General features: G+C 67.5%; 8 non-coding genes across 8 annotated transcripts; all 8 read right to left on the bottom strand.

Annotated features, from left to right (window-relative positions):
- Positions 1-1055: 1055 nt before the first annotated feature.
- LOC123945025 lies at positions 1056-1136 on the bottom strand. The gene has a single exon (XR_006818948.1). It is a non-coding gene; the product is annotated as a small nucleolar RNA SNORD115 (small nucleolar RNA).
- A 1599-nt stretch (positions 1137-2735) lies between these two features.
- On the bottom strand, positions 2736-2816 carry LOC123945562. The gene has a single exon (XR_006819383.1). It is a non-coding gene; the product is annotated as a small nucleolar RNA SNORD115 (small nucleolar RNA).
- Positions 2817-4400: 1584 nt separating this feature from the next.
- LOC123945024 lies at positions 4401-4481 on the bottom strand. The gene has a single exon (XR_006818947.1). It is a non-coding gene; the product is annotated as a small nucleolar RNA SNORD115 (small nucleolar RNA).
- Positions 4482-6081: 1600 nt separating this feature from the next.
- On the bottom strand, positions 6082-6162 carry LOC123945561. Its single transcript, XR_006819382.1, has one exon. It is a non-coding gene; the product is annotated as a small nucleolar RNA SNORD115 (small nucleolar RNA).
- Positions 6163-7746: 1584 nt separating this feature from the next.
- On the bottom strand, positions 7747-7827 carry LOC123945023. Its single transcript, XR_006818946.1, has one exon. It is a non-coding gene; the product is annotated as a small nucleolar RNA SNORD115 (small nucleolar RNA).
- A 1600-nt stretch (positions 7828-9427) lies between these two features.
- On the bottom strand, positions 9428-9508 carry LOC123945560. Its single transcript, XR_006819381.1, has one exon. It is a non-coding gene; the product is annotated as a small nucleolar RNA SNORD115 (small nucleolar RNA).
- Positions 9509-11091: 1583 nt separating this feature from the next.
- On the bottom strand, positions 11092-11172 carry LOC123945022. The gene has a single exon (XR_006818945.1). It is a non-coding gene; the product is annotated as a small nucleolar RNA SNORD115 (small nucleolar RNA).
- A 1600-nt stretch (positions 11173-12772) lies between these two features.
- Positions 12773-12853, bottom strand: LOC123945559. Its single transcript, XR_006819380.1, has one exon. It is a non-coding gene; the product is annotated as a small nucleolar RNA SNORD115 (small nucleolar RNA).
- Between the last annotated feature and the right edge of the window lie 885 nt (positions 12854-13738).

Raw genomic sequence — 13738 nt, 5'->3', positions numbered from 1 at the left:
CCGCGGTGGTCTAGGGACCCGGGCCCTGGCACTCGCAGCCAACGGTGGCCCCCAGGCCCTGATCGCCCAGGGCGAAAAAGGGAATCGCGTCTCACCGTCTCCCACCAAGCAGCGCAAGGCAGGAGACCGCGGGCCGCCCTGCAGGAGGGTCCTGACTCTCCCCTTGTGGCGGCGCTTCCTCTGGGGGCCTCAGAGGACCGGCTCAGCCCCATGGCCTGCTGTGGCCCGGGGCTCGCCACTCTTTCCCTGGGCCAGGGAAACCTTGCTGACTCGGGAAATCCGAGGAAACATTCGAGGGCTGTACTTCAGCAGCCTCCCGTGCCCTGCTTACACTTGGGCGTCTGCTGCATTCTTCATGAGCTCTGCCCTCTCCAGCCCTCTCCAGAACCATCGGCTGGGGTGACTCGAGCGACAACCACTCGCTGAAGGGGACAGAGGGCCCTGACACCAAGGGACTCACGTCCGCTCTCTTCTCGGGCGCACAGGACACAGCTGGACGTACAAGGAGGCCTCAGGTCCATGTGGGACGACGGCGGCATGCCCCCAGCCCCCAGTCGTTGCCAGTGACCTGGCCCAACTTTCCCATTCCCTGCACGCGGGATTGCTGAAGGGCGGCTGTGCATGGGCAGGTCAACGCTGTGTGGGCCACCACAGCCCCCATCCCTAGCACCGTGCTGGAGCCGGGGCCCGTGCGGGGATCCGGGCTCCGCGGACAATGCCCATGGCGCCTGGCATCTCCCTGCAGGCCCAGAGTCTTCCACTCACCTCTCTTGGGTCACGCCGCACCAAGTTCCGGCCCCCGAGGCCCGCTGAAAGACACAAGGGGCAACGGTCTCCTAAGCAATGGCACCGAGGGAGCTGTCCTGCGAGGTGGATTGGGTCCGGAGGCCGGGCGGAACGCCTCACGACCTCGAGCGGACCCCTGACGGGCACAGACAGGCCAGGGCCAGCACGGGGAGCCCCGAGGGTACGATGGCCTCACGCCCACAACTGCGGCGCACCTCCAGGGTCCCCAGGGTCTGGGGGAGGCTGATCCCGGCACAGACGCCTGTCTTGGGCCTCAGCGTAATCCTATTGAGCATGATTTTTAGGTCATCATCGCTCTTCGAGACCACTTGAGTTCTCATCACTGACCCAAGCAAGCTGGTGGCGATGCGTGCGGCCTCGGGGCACCCCGAAGCTGCTTACCGGGGCTGCATTCCGCACCGCGTCCATGCCCCCGGGTCCTGAGACGTGAGACCTCTGGGCAGGGCGGGGCCAAGCAAGACGTGCTCATCTGGGCGAGCTTCTCGATTGTGGATGGGTTTCTAAGGAGAGACGGAGAGACCAGCTGTCCAAACGTCCTGGTCTGAAGCGCCTGCCGTGCGGCCCAGGGCCCCCTTTCCCGGAGTCCTGGCCACTGGGGGCCCGGCAGAGTTCGGAGCCAAGCATGGCAGGTGTCCGCCAGGAAGGAGCCGGGCCCAAGGGCCCGGCTGCCCTTTCCGGGGCATCCCAAAGCAATGGAGACCGTGGTCCCTGTGGGAGCCCAGCCTTCTGGAGAACGGCCCCTGACCATGGCATGGACCACAGGGCTTTGGCCGGGTCCCCGCTGTCTCCCGGAGTGGCGAGCCAAGAGCGGCGGCCCGGGAGGTTTGGCCAGGACGCCGCCCACCCTCTCCTGGAGCCACCTGGGAGCCAAGGACCTGAGCCCCTGCCCGGGAAGCCAAAGGTTGCCGGGGCCCAGGGCTCCCCCACGGCCGAGCGGGGAAAGCCAGGTCACTCTCCACCACGGCAGCAAGGCACACCGCCCGCTGGCCGCTCTGGACGAGGGACCTGACTCGGCCCGTGCAGTGCCGCTTCACCACGACCCTATCCCGGGTGCTTGAGAGTCTCAGGTGAGAGGCTGAGGCCCAACGGCTGCTGTGGCCTGGGACGTGCAGTTTCTGCCCCCCGCCCCAGTGGAACCGTGCCGTCTGGCCAGCTCAACGAATCCTCGTGGGCTCTTCGGAAGTGGCCTCCCGGGGCCCCAAACGCCTTGGTCGTCTGCAGGACGGGACAGGAGCTCGGGCCAGTGCAGCCCGCAGAAACCTGCCATGGGCCGGGCCTTGAGCAACAAGGTGTTGCTCAAGGGCACAGTGGCCTCCGAGACCACGGGTCTCACGTCCACTCCCTTTCTGGGCCCCCCGGACACGCCGCAATTGATCAGGAGGCCTCGGGTGCACCTGGGCCTTGGGCGGCCAGCCCGCGCTTTCCAGGCCTTGTCAGCCCCCCGGCCCACGTTTCGCGATCCCTGCCCCTGGGATGGCTCAGGGGCACACGCTCACGGGGACTTCGGTGCCGTCCGGACAATGAGGACCCGCATGCCCAGCCCAGGCCCAGCTGCGGAGTCCCTGCTGGGGTCCCCGCTTCCCGATGCCAGGCCAAGGGGTCTGGGGCCTCCCTCGGAGCCCAGAGGCTTCCGCTCACCTCTCCTGGTGGGAGACGCGCCAAGAACCTTGCCAGCCAGGCCCGCTGAAAGACACAAGGACACAAGGGTGGCTAAGCCCTGGCTCTCGGGCAGCTGTCCGGGGAAGAGGCCTGGGTCGGTAGACCAGCTGGAACGCCAGAACACCCCGTCGGCACCCGCAGGTGCACCGACGTCCGGGGGCCACAGCAGAGAGCCTCGAGAGGTGGTTCTCCTCCCGCGGCCACCTGCAGCGCACCCTCACTGCCCCGACGCTCTGGGGGAGGCTGACCCCGGCACGGTCCCCTGCCTTGGGCCTCAGCGTAATCCTATTGAGCGTGATTTTTAGGTCCTCATCGCTCTTCGAGACCATATGAGTTCTCATCATTGACCCAAGCACGCCCGAGGCGACGCGGGAGGTCCCCTACCACCCAGAAGCTGCTTACCGAGGCTGCTCTCAGGACAGCGCCATACCCCGGCTTCCTGAGGCATGGGACCTGGCGGCGGGGCTGGGCGATGCAAGACTTGGTGGTCAGGGCCAGATCCTCGCTTGGGGATGGGGGCCTAAGGAGAGAGGGGGAGGCCGGCCGTCGGAACGGCGTGCTCGCTGGCCCGTGCCATGCCGCCAAGAACTCTCCAGCCCGAAGCCCTGGCCGGTGATGTCCAGGCGGGCGGCTGACCCACCCAGGGCTCGGGTCCGCGGGCAAGGGGCAGGACACAAGGGACCCGCTGCCCATCCCTGGCCTTCCCAAATCCACGGAGATCCGGGCCCCCGTGGGAGCCTCCCCTTGCTGAGAAAGGCCCCAGAGCATGGCCTGGAGCACAGGGATTTCCAGTGCTCCCCCGATGTCTGCCGGGGCCCCAAGCAAAGCGTGGCGCACCCGGATGTGAGGGCCCGAAGGACGCCTTCCCACACATGGGGACCGCGGTGGTCTAGGGACCCGGGCCCTGGCACTCGCAGCCAGCGGTGGCCCCCAGGCCCTGATCGCCCAGGGCGAAAAAGGGAATCGCGTCTCACCGTCTCCCACCAAGCAGCGCAAGTCAGGAGACCGCGGCCCGCCCTGCAGGAGGGTCCTGACTCTCCCCTTGTGGCGGCGCTTCCTCTGGGGGCCTCAGAGGACCGGCTCAGCCCCATGGCCTGCTGTGGCCCGGGGCTCGCCACTCTTTCCCTGGGCCAGGGAAACCTTGCTGACTCGGGAAATCCGAGGAAACATTCGAGGGCTGTACTTCAGCAGCCTCCCGTGCCCTGCTTACACTTGGGCGTCTGCTGCATTCTTCATGAGCTCTGCCCTCTCCAGCCCTCTCCAGAACCATCGGCTGGGGTGACTCGAGCGACAACCACTCGCTGAAGGGGACAGAGGGCCCTGACACCAAGGGACTCACGTCCGCTCTCTTCTCGGGCGCACAGGACACAGCTGGACGTACAAGGAGGCCTCAGGTCCATGTGGGACGACGGCGGCATGCCCCCAGCCCCCAGTCGTTGCCAGTGACCTGGCCCAACTTTCCCATTCCCTGCACGCGGGATTGCTGAAGGGCGGCTGTGCATGGGCAGGTCAACGCTGTGTGGGCCACCACAGCCCCCATCCCTAGCACAGTGCTGGAGCCGGGGCCCGTGCGGGGATCCGGGCTCCGCGGACAATGCCCATGGCGCCTGGCATCTCCCTGCAGGCCCAGAGTCTTCCACTCACCTCTCTTGGGTCACGCCGCACCAAGTTCCGGCCCCCGAGGCCCGCTGAAAGACACAAGGGGCAACGGTCTCCTAAGCAATGGCACCGAGGGAGCTGTCCTGCGAGGTGGATTGGGTCCGGAGGCCGGGCGGAACGCCTCACGACCTCGAGCGGACCCCTGACGGGCACAGACAGGCCAGGGCCAGCACGGGGAGCCCCGAGGGTACGATGGCCTCACGCCCACAACTGCGGCGCACCTCCAGGGTCCCCAGGGTCTGGGGGAGGCTGATCCCGGCACAGACGCCTGTCTTGGGCCTCAGCGTAATCCTATTGAGCATGATTTTTAGGTCATCATCGCTCTTCGAGACCACTTGAGTTCTCATCACTGACCCAAGCAAGCTGGTGGCGATGCGTGCGGCCTCGGGGCACCCCGAAGCTGCTTACCGGGGCTGCATTCCGCACCGCGTCCATGCCCCCGGGTCCTGAGACGTGAGACCTCTGGGCAGGGCGGGGCCAAGCAAGACGTGCTCATCTGGGCGAGCTTCTCGATTGTGGATGGGTTTCTAAGGAGAGACGGAGAGACCAGCTGTCCAAACGTCCTGGTCTGAAGCGCCTGCCGTGCGGCCCAGGGCCCCCTTTCCCGGAGTCCTGGCCACTGGGGGCCCGGCAGAGTTCGGAGCCAAGCATGGCAGGTGTCCGCCAGGAAGGAGCCGGGCCCAAGGGCCCGGCTGCCCTTTCCGGGGCATCCCAAAGCAATGGAGACCGTGGTCCCTGTGGGAGCCCAGCCTTCTGGAGAACGGCCCCTGACCATGGCATGGACCACAGGGCTTTGGCCGGGTCCCCGCTGTCTCCCGGAGTGGCGAGCCAAGAGCGGCGGCCCGGGAGGTTTGGCCAGGACGCCGCCCACCCTCTCCTGGAGCCACCTGGGAGCCAAGGACCTGAGCCCCTGCCCGGGAAGCCAAAGGTTGCCGGGGCCCAGGGCTCCCCCACGGCCGAGCGGGGAAAGCCAGGTCACTCTCCACCACGGCAGCAAGGCACACCGCCCGCTGGCCGCTCTGGACGAGGGACCTGACTCGGCCCGTGCAGTGCCGCTTCACCACGACCCTATCCCGGGTGCTTGAGAGTCTCAGGTGAGAGGCTGAGCCCCAACGGCTGCTGTGGCCTGGGACGTGCAGTTTCTGCCCCCCCGCCCCAGTGGAACCGTGCTGTCTGGCCAGCTCAACGAATCCTCGTGGGCTCTTCGGAAGTGGCCTCCCGGGGCCCCAAACGCCTTGGTCGTCTGCAGGACGGGACAGGAGCTCGGGCCAGTGCAGCCCGCAGAAACCTGCCATGGGCCGGGCCTTGAGCAACAAGGTGTTGCTCAAGGGCACAGTGGCCTCCGAGACCACGGGTCTCACGTCCACTCCCTTTCTGGGCCCCCCGGACACGCCGCAATTGATCAGGAGGCCTCGGGTGCACCTGGGCCTTGGGCGGCCAGCCCGCGCTTTCCAGGCCTTGTCAGCCCCCCGGCCCACGTTTCGCGATCCCTGCCCCTGGGATGGCTCAGGGGCACACGCTCACGGGGACTTCGGTGCCGTCCGGACAATGAGGACCCGCATGCCCAGCCCAGGCCCAGCTGCGGAGTCCCTGCTGGGGTCCCCGCTTCCCGATGCCAGGCCAAGGGGTCTGGGGCCTCCCTCGGAGCCCAGAGGCTTCCGCTCACCTCTCCTGGTGGGAGACGCGCCAAGAACCTTGCCAGCCAGGCCCGCTGAAAGACACAAGGACACAAGGGTGGCTAAGCCCTGGCTCTCGGGCAGCTGTCCGGGGAAGAGGCCTGGGTCGGTAGACCAGCTGGAACGCCAGAACACCCCGTCGGCACCCGCAGGTGCACCGACGTCCGGGGGCCACAGCAGAGAGCCTCGAGAGGTGGTTCTCCTCCCGCGGCCACCTGCAGCGCACCCTCACTGCCCCGACGCTCTGGGGGAGGCTGACCCCGGCACGGTCCCCTGCCTTGGGCCTCAGCGTAATCCTATTGAGCGTGATTTTTAGGTCCTCATCGCTCTTCGAGACCATATGAGTTCTCATCATTGACCCAAGCACGCCCGAGGCGACGCGGGAGGTCCCCTACCACCCAGAAGCTGCTTACCGAGGCTGCTCTCAGGACAGCGCCATACCCCGGCTTCCTGAGGCATGGGACCTGGCGGCGGGGCTGGGCGATGCAAGACTTGGTGGTCAGGGCCAGATCCTCGCTTGGGGATGGGGGCCTAAGGAGGGAGGGGGAGGCCGGCCGTCGGAACGGCGTGCTCGCTGGCCCGTGCCATGCCGCCAAGAACTCTCCAGCCCGAAGCCCTGGCCGGTGCTGTCCAGGCGGGCGGCTGACCCACCCAGGGCTCGGGTCCGCGGGCAAGGGGCAGGACACAAGGGACCCGCTGCCCATCCCTGGCCTTCCCAAATCCACGGAGATCCGGGCCCCCGTGGGAGCCTCCCCTTGCTGAGAAAGGCCCCAGAGCATGGCCTGGAGCACAGGGATTTCCAGTGCTCCCCCGATGTCTGCCGGGGCCCCAAGCAAAGCGTGGCGCACCCGGATGTGAGGGCCCGAAGGACGCCTTCCCACACATGGGGACCGCGGTGGTCTAGGGACCCGGGCCCTGGCACTCGCAGCCAGCGGTGGCCCCCAGGCCCTGATCGCCCAGGGCGAAAAAGGGAATCGCGTCTCACCGTCTCCCACCAAGCAGCGCAAGTCAGGAGACCGCGGCCCGCCCTGCAGGAGGGTCCTGACTCTCCCCTTGTGGCGGCGCTTCCTCTGGGGGCCTCAGAGGACCGGCTCAGCCCCATGGCCTGCTGTGGCCCGGGGCTCGCCACTCTTTCCCTGGGCCAGGGAAACCTTGCTGACTCGGGAAATCCGAGGAAACATTCGAGGGCTGTACTTCAGCAGCCTCCCGTGCCCTGCTTACACTTGGGCGTCTGCTGCATTCTTCATGAGCTCTGCCCTCTCCAGCCCTCTCCAGAACCATCGGCTGGGGTGACTCGAGCGACAACCACTCGCTGAAGGGGACAGAGGGCCCTGACACCAAGGGACTCACGTCCGCTCTCTTCTCGGGCGCACAGGACACAGCTGGACGTACAAGGAGGCCTCAGGTCCATGTGGGACGACGGCGGCATGCCCCCAGCCCCCAGTCGTTGCCAGTGACCTGGCCCAACTTTCCCATTCCCTGCACGTGGGATTGCTGAAGGGCGGCTGTGCATGGGCAGGTCAACGCTGTGTGGGCCACCACAGCCCCCATCCCTAGCACAGTGCTGGAGCCGGGGCCCGTGCGGGGATCCGGGCTCCGCGGACAATGCCCATGGCGCCTGGCATCTCCCTGCAGGCCCAGAGTCTTCCACTCACCTCTCTTGGGTCACGCCGCACCAAGTTCCGGCCCCCGAGGCCCGCTGAAAGACACAAGGGGCAACGGTCTCCTAAGCAATGGCACCGAGGGAGCTGTCCTGCGAGGTGGATTGGGTCCGGAGGCCGGGCGGAACGCCTCACGACCTCGAGCGGACCCCTGACGGGCACAGACAGGCCAGGGCCAGCACGGGGAGCCCCGAGGGTACGATGGCCTCACGCCCACAACTGCGGCGCACCTCCAGGGTCCCCAGGGTCTGGGGGAGGCTGATCCCGGCACAGACGCCTGTCTTGGGCCTCAGCGTAATCCTATTGAGCATGATTTTTAGGTCATCATCGCTCTTCGAGACCACTTGAGTTCTCATCACTGACCCAAGCAAGCTGGTGGCGATGCGTGCGGCCTCGGGGCACCCCGAAGCTGCTTACCGGGGCTGCATTCCGCACCGCGTCCATGCCCCCGGGTCCTGAGACGTGAGACCTCTGGGCAGGGCGGGGCCAAGCAAGACGTGCTCATCTGGGCGAGCTTCTCGATTGTGGATGGGTTTCTAAGGAGAGACGGAGAGACCAGCTGTCCAAACGTCCTGGTCTGAAGCGCCTGCCGTGCGGCCCAGGGCCCCCTTTCCCGGAGTCCTGGCCACTGGGGGCCCGGCAGAGTTCGGAGCCAAGCATGGCAGGTGTCCGCCAGGAAGGAGCCGGGCCCAAGGGCCCGGCTGCCCTTTCCGGGGCATCCCAAAGCAATGGAGACCGTGGTCCCTGTGGGAGCCCAGCCTTCTGGAGAACGGCCCCTGACCATGGCATGGACCACAGGGCTTTGGCCGGGTCCCCGCTGTCTCCCGGAGTGGCGAGCCAAGAGCGGCGGCCCGGGAGGTTTGGCCAGGACGCCGCCCACCCTCTCCTGGAGCCACCTGGGAGCCAAGGACCTGAGCCCCTGCCCGGGAAGCCAAAGGTTGCCGGGGCCCAGGGCTCCCCCACGGCCGAGCGGGGAAAGCCAGGTCACTCTCCACCACGGCAGCAAGGCACACCGCCCGCTGGCCGCTCTGGACGAGGGACCTGACTCGGCCCGTGCAGTGCCGCTTCACCACGACCCTATCCCGGGTGCTTGAGAGTCTCAGGTGAGAGGCTGAGCCCCAACGGCTGCTGTGGCCTGGGACGTGCAGTTTCTGCCCCCCCGCCCCAGTGGAACCGTGCCGTCTGGCCAGCTCAACGAATCCTCGTGGGCTCTTCGGAAGTGGCCTCCCGGGGCCCCAAACGCCTTGGTCGTCTGCAGGACGGGACAGGAGCTCGGGCCAGTGCAGCCCGCAGAAACCTGCCATGGGCCGGGCCTTGAGCAACAAGGTGTTGCTCAAGGGCACAGTGGCCTCCGAGACCACGGGTCTCACGTCCACTCCCTTTCTGGGCCCCCCGGACACGCCGCAATTGATCAGGAGGCCTCGGGTGCACCTGGGCCTTGGGCGGCCAGCCCGCGCTTTCCAGGCCTTGTCAGCCCCCCGGCCCACGTTTCGCGATCCCTGCCCCTGGGATGGCTCAGGGGCACACGCTCACGGGGACTTCGGTGCCGTCCGGACAATGAGGACCCGCATGCCCAGCCCAGGCCCAGCTGCGGAGTCCCTGCTGGGGTCCCCGCTTCCCGATGCCAGGCCAAGGGGTCTGGGGCCTCCCTCGGAGCCCAGAGGCTTCCGCTCACCTCTCCTGGTGGGAGACGCGCCAAGAACCTTGCCAGCCAGGCCCGCTGAAAGACACAAGGACACAAGGGTGGCTAAGCCCTGGCTCTCGGGCAGCTGTCCGGGGAAGAGGCCTGGGTCGGTAGACCAGCTGGAACGCCAGAACACCCCGTCGGCACCCGCAGGTGCACCGACGTCCGGGGGCCACAGCAGAGAGCCTCGAGAGGTGGTTCTCCTCCCGCGGCCACCTGCAGCGCACCCTCACTGCCCCGACGCTCTGGGGGAGGCTGACCCCGGCACGGTCCCCTGCCTTGGGCCTCAGCGTAATCCTATTGAGCGTGATTTTTAGGTCCTCATCGCTCTTCGAGACCATATGAGTTCTCATCATTGACCCAAGCACGCCCGAGGCGACGCGGGAGGTCCCCTACCACCCAGAAGCTGCTTACCGAGGCTGCTCTCAGGACAGCGCCATACCCCGGCTTCCTGAGGCATGGGACCTGGCGGCGGGGCTGGGCGATGCAAGATTTGGTGGTCAGGGCCAGATCCTCGCTTGGGGATGGGGGCCTAAGGAGGGAGGGGGAGGCCGGCCGTCGGAACGGCGTGCTCGCTGGCCCGTGCCATGCCGCCAAGAACTCTCCAGCCCGAAGCCCTGGCCGGTGCTGTCCAGGCGGGCGGCTGACCCACCCAGGGCTCGGGTCCGCGGGCAAGGCCAGGACACAAGGGACCCGCTGCCCATCCCTGGCCTTCCCAAATCCACGGAGATCCGGGCCCCCGTGGGAGCCTCCCCTTGCTGAGAAAGGCCCCAGAGCATGGCCTGGAGCACAGGGATTTCCAGTGCTCCCCCGATGTCTGCCGGGGCCCCAAGCAAAGCGTGGCGCACCCGGATGTGAGGGCCCGAAGGACGCCTTCCCACACATGGGGACCGCGGTGGTCTAGGGACCCGGGCCCTGGCACTCGCAGCCAGCGGTGGCCCCCAGGCCCTGATCGCCCAGGGCGAAAAAGGGAATCGCGTCTCACCGTCTCCCACCAAGCAGCGCAAGGCAGGAGACCGCGGCCCGCCCTGCAGGAGGGTCCTGACTCTCCCCTTGTGGCGGCGCTTCCTCTGGGGGCCTCAGAGGACCGGCTCAGCCCCATGGCCTGCTGTGGCCCGGGGCTCGCCACTCTTTCCCTGGGCCAGGGAAACCTTGCTGACTCGGGAAATCCGAGGAAACATTCGAGGGCTGTACTTCAGCAGCCTCCCGTGCCCTGCTTACACTTGGGCGTCTGCTGCATTCTTCATGAGCTCTGCCCTCTCCAGCCCTCTCCAGAACCATCGGCTGGGGTGACTCGAGCGACAACCACTCGCTGAAGGGGACAGAGGGCCCTGACACCAAGGGACTCACGTCCGCTCTCTTCTCGGGCGCACAGGACACAGCTGGACGTACAAGGAGGCCTCAGGTCCATGTGGGACGACGGCGGCATGCCCCCAGCCCCCAGTCGTTGCCAGTGACCTGGCCCAACTTTCCCATTCCCTGCACGTGGGATTGCTGAAGGGCGGCTGTGCATGGGCAGGTCAACGCTGTGTGGGCCACCACAGCCCCCATCCCTAGCACAGTGCTGGAGCCGGGGCCCGTGCGGGGATCCGGGCTCCGCGGACAATGCCCATGGCGCCTGGCATCTCCCTGCAGGCCCAGAGTCTTCCACTCACCTCTCTTGGGTCACGCCGCACCAAGTTCCGGCCCCCGAGGCCCGCTGAAAGACACAAGGGGCAACGGTCTCCTAAGCAATGGCACCGAGGGAGCTGTCCTGCGAGGTGGATTGGGTCCGGAGGCCGGGCGGAACGCCTCACGACCTCGAGCGGACCCCTGACGGGCACAGACAGGCCAGGGCCAGCACGGGGAGCCCCGAGGGTACGATGGCCTCACGCCCACAACTGCGGCGCACCTCCAGGGTCCCCAGGGTCTGGGGGAGGCTGATCCCGGCACAGACGCCTGTCTTGGGCCTCAGCGTAATCCTATTGAGCATGATTTTTAGGTCATCATCGCTCTTCGAGACCACTTGAGTTCTCATCACTGACCCAAGCAAGCTGGTGGCGATGCGTGCGGCCTCGGGGCACCCCGAAGCTGCTTACCGGGGCTGCATTCCGCACCGCGTCCATGCCCCCGGGTCCTGAGACGTGAGACCTCTGGGCAGGGCGGGGCCAAGCAAGACGTGCTCATCTGGGCGAGCTTCTCGATTGTGGATGGGTTTCTAAGGAGAGACGGAGAGACCAGCTGTCCAAACGTCCTGGTCTGAAGCGCCTGCCGTGCGGCCCAGGGCCCCCTTTCCCGGAGTCCTGGCCACTGGGGGCCCGGCAGAGTTCGGAGCCAAGCATGGCAGGTGTCCGCCAGGAAGGAGCCGGGCCCAAGGGCCCGGCTGCCCTTTCCGGGGCATCCCAAAGCAATGGAGACCGTGGTCCCTGTGGGAGCCCAGCCTTCTGGAGAACGGCCCCTGACCATGGCATGGACCACAGGGCTTTGGCCGGGTCCCCGCTGTCTCCCGGAGTGGCGAGCCAAGAGCGGCGGCCCGGGAGGTTTGGCCAGGACGCCGCCCACCCTCTCCTGGAGCCACCTGGGAGCCAAGGACCTGAGCCCCTGCCCGGGAAGCCAAAGGTTGCCGGGGCCCAGGGCTCCCCCACGGCCGAGCGGGGAAAGCCAGGTCACTCTCCACCACGGCAGCAAGGCACACCGCCCGCTGGCCGCTCTGGACGAGGGACCTGACTCGGCCCGTGCAGTGCCGCTTCACCACGACCCTATCCCGGGTGCTTGAGAGTCTCAGGTGAGAGGCTGAGCCCCAACGGCTGCTGTGGCCTGGGACGTGCAGTTTCTGCCCCCCCGCCCCAGTGGAACCGTGCCGTCTGGCCAGCTCAACGAATCCTCGTGGGCTCTTCGGAAGTGGCCTCCCGGGGCCCCAAACGCCTTGGTCGTCTGCAGGACGGGACAGGAGCTCGGGCCAGTGCAGCCCGCAGAAACCTGCCATGGGCCGGGCCTTGAGCAACAAGGTGTTGCTCAAGGGCACAGTGGCCTCCGAGACCACGGGTCTCACGTCCACTCCCTTTCTGGGCCCCCCGGACACGCCGCAATTGATCAGGAGGCCTCGGGTGCACCTGGGCCTTGGGCGGCCAGCCCGCGCTTTCCAGGCCTTGTCAGCCCCCCGGCCCACGTTTCGCGATCCCTGCCCCTGGGATGGCTCAGGGGCACACGCTCACGGGGACTTCGGTGCCGTCCGGACAATGAGGACCCGCATGCCCAGCCCAGGCCCAGCTGCGGAGTCCCTGCTGGGGTCCCCGCTTCCCGATGCCAGGCCAAGGGGTCTGGGGCCTCCCTCGGAGCCCAGAGGCTTCCGCTCACCTCTCCTGGTGGGAGACGCGCCAAGAACCTTGCCAGCCAGGCCCGCTGAAAGACACAAGGACACAAGGGTGGCTAAGCCCTGGCTCTCGGGCAGCTGTCCGGGGAAGAGGCCTGGGTCGGTAGACCAGCTGGAACGCCAGAACACCCCGTCGGCACCCGCAGGTGCACCGACGTCCGGGGGCCACAGCAGAGAGCCTCGAGAGGTGGTTCTCCTCCCGCGGCCACCTGCAGCGCACCCTCACTGCCCCGACGCTCTGGGGGAGGCTGACCCCGGCACGGTCCCCTGCCTTGGGCCTCAGCGTAATCCTATTGAGCGTGATTTTTAGGTCCTCATCGCTCTTCGAGACCATATGAGTTCTCATCATTGACCCAAGCACGCCCGAGGCGACGCGGGAGGTCCCCTACCACCCAGAAGCTGCTTACCGAGGCTGCTCTCAGGACAGCGCCATACCCCGGCTTCCTGAGGCATGGGACCTGGCGGCGGGGCTGGGCGATGCAAGATTTGGTGGTCAGGGCCAGATCCTCGCTTGGGGATGGGGGCCTAAGGAGGGAGGGGGAGGCCGGCCGTCGGAACGGCGTGCTCGCTGGCCCGTGCCATGCCGCCAAGAACTCTCCAGCCCGAAGCCCTGGCCGGTGCTGTCCAGGCGGGCGGCTGACCCACCCAGGGCTCGGGTCCGCGGGCAAGGCCAGGACACAAGGGACCCGCTGCCCATCCCTGGCCTTCCCAAATCCACGGAGATCCGGGCCCCCGTGGGAGCCTCCCCTTGCTGAGAAAGGCCCCAGAGCATGGCCTGGAGCACAGGGATTTCCAGTGCTCCCCCGATGTCTGCCGGGGCCCCAAGCAAAGCGTGGCGCACCCGGATGTGAGGGCCCGAAGGACGCCTTCCCACACATGGGGACCGCGGTGGTCTAGGGACCCGGGCCCTGGCACTCGCAGCCAGCGGTGGCCCCCAGGCCCTGATCGCCCAGGGCGAAAAAGGGAATCGCGTCTCACCGTCTCCCACCAAGCAGCGCAAGGCAGGAGACCGCGGCCCGCCCTGCAGGAGGGTCCTGACTCTCCCCTTGTGGCGGCGCTTCCTCTGGGGGCCTCAGAGGACCGGCTCAGCCCCATGGCCTGCTGTGGCCCGGGGCTCGCCACTCTTTCCCTGGGCCAGGGAAACCTTGCTGACTCGGGAAATCCGAGGAAACATTCGAGGGCTGTACTTCAGCAGCCTCCCGTGCCCTGCTTACACTTGGGCGTCTGCTGCATTCTTCAT

This window comes from Meles meles, chromosome 6, assembly GCF_922984935.1.
Source record: "Meles meles chromosome 6, mMelMel3.1 paternal haplotype, whole genome shotgun sequence".
In the NCBI taxonomy this organism is placed as follows: domain Eukaryota; kingdom Metazoa; phylum Chordata; class Mammalia; order Carnivora; family Mustelidae; genus Meles; species Meles meles.
The sequence above is the reverse complement of the archived record's forward strand: the minus strand, read 5'-3'. Positions and strand labels throughout refer to the sequence as shown.